The sequence below is a fragment of the Castor canadensis genome, chromosome 8 (assembly GCF_047511655.1).
Source record: "Castor canadensis chromosome 8, mCasCan1.hap1v2, whole genome shotgun sequence".
In the NCBI taxonomy this organism is placed as follows: domain Eukaryota; kingdom Metazoa; phylum Chordata; class Mammalia; order Rodentia; family Castoridae; genus Castor; species Castor canadensis.
In genome coordinates, this window is record NC_133393.1 from 80,031,689 (window position 1) to 80,033,427 (window position 1,739).

The window sequence follows — 1,739 nt, forward strand, 5'->3', positions numbered from 1 at the left end:
GTGAATATCCAATTACCACAAATACCTTTACCTAAATACTTTTGTTCAATTGTTTTTTTTAACTATCTTCGGGACTATGTGACTTCTTAAGTATCTAAAATGGATGTGTATTACTCATTGAAATTTGAAATGGTAATTTTTAGTCACCAACTAGGAATGAAAAATGAAAATGATTGCTTCAAGATCCTGCAAGACGTTTTGCTGTAATTACATACCAGGTTTAATAACGGCCGAGTCTGACACATACATTCCAGCATTCTGTTAGAATTAATTGAGGTAAAATATTTGTGTGTCTTTCCTCTCGTTTCTTTTCTCTTTATTTATAATTCAACCCAATGAAAGGAGTGTGATTGCTAACTGGAAAGAGTTCACTAGATTGTATTTTTGTTGTTAAAGTTGCAGAACCACAAATTATTGTTACTCAGTATTTGTAACCATGTTCTGCAATCTTACCTGGGGATTGAGTTGCACTGAGAGATGCTATTTTTATAGAACACTACAGGGCATCTGCATAGAAGTTTTTCACATCTCACATTATGTAACAGAAAGGCATGAGCACTAGTTCCAAGTGAATCTTTTTGTATAGCCAATTCCTAAAGAACTCATCTTTTAAATGTCCCAGCTGTCTTGTAGAATTGTGACTCTTAGAGGTCACCACGTTCCCCATTTACCACATAAATAGCAGTGTGATGGTCTGGAACAGTTCAATTTCTTATTTTCCTTATATGCCTTCTTTCTGGTGTAAAAGCATTAAGGAATTTTGACATAATGATAAGCTGCTATTTAAAGTCCTCACTTGTGAGGCTGGAATGCAATGCATTCAGAAGACATTTACAAGCTATGCATTCATGCTAGGTTCCAGCCAACAACACTGAGCATTGTGTTTAAAGGCAGGAAACAATCCACATTTCAGATTTCTATGACCTTGACTGCATTGAGCATGGAGGTGATGATCAGAAAAATTTGATAATATCTTTTAGATTCGTATACAGTCTTATAGGAAGCAAAATATCCTGGTGATAGGGAAACACATTTAATTGCTAGACAGATGTTTTATTTTTGTATTACCAAACATCTGGATGTTAAGAGGCTTTTGGAAAATTGAGTGTTTTTGAAAGTTTTTTTTTTCCTCAATGTGAATTTATGTTTGCCATCGTGTGGTTGCAGCTGCATACTCAACATCAGAGTAGTGTGATTTTGTAGTCTTGTATTATAATATGAACACACAATCTCAGAAGTATCTCTGGAAAAGATTTCTTTGCTATGTAAGAAAATATTTATAAGAATAATATATGGATGAATGATTATTATAGAATTAAACTGATATTTTATAGGATGGGGGTCTTTATAGCTGAGGCTACAGATCAAGGTGGATTTGAAGAGAACAATTTCAACTCAAGGAATCAGAGAGTTATTCAAAGCGCTATAATGTTTGTCACCTAACGCAAATGAAAAACTGATAGCAGCTGGACACTTGCAATGATTGGTACATAGGCTAAACTTGCCACTAAGTGAAATTGCTACAAAATTAATATTCCAATAATATAATAATGTCCTAATAATATTCTTATTGGATTATATAAATAACAATTATATTAGATATAGATTTTTATATTTATAATAAAATATCTGAGTTTATATATTTGTATAAATAAAATTTATATTAAGTCAAAAATAATTATAAAATAATATTAATCTCTTTGTAATTATTATTATGGAAATAAAATGATTTGATCAAA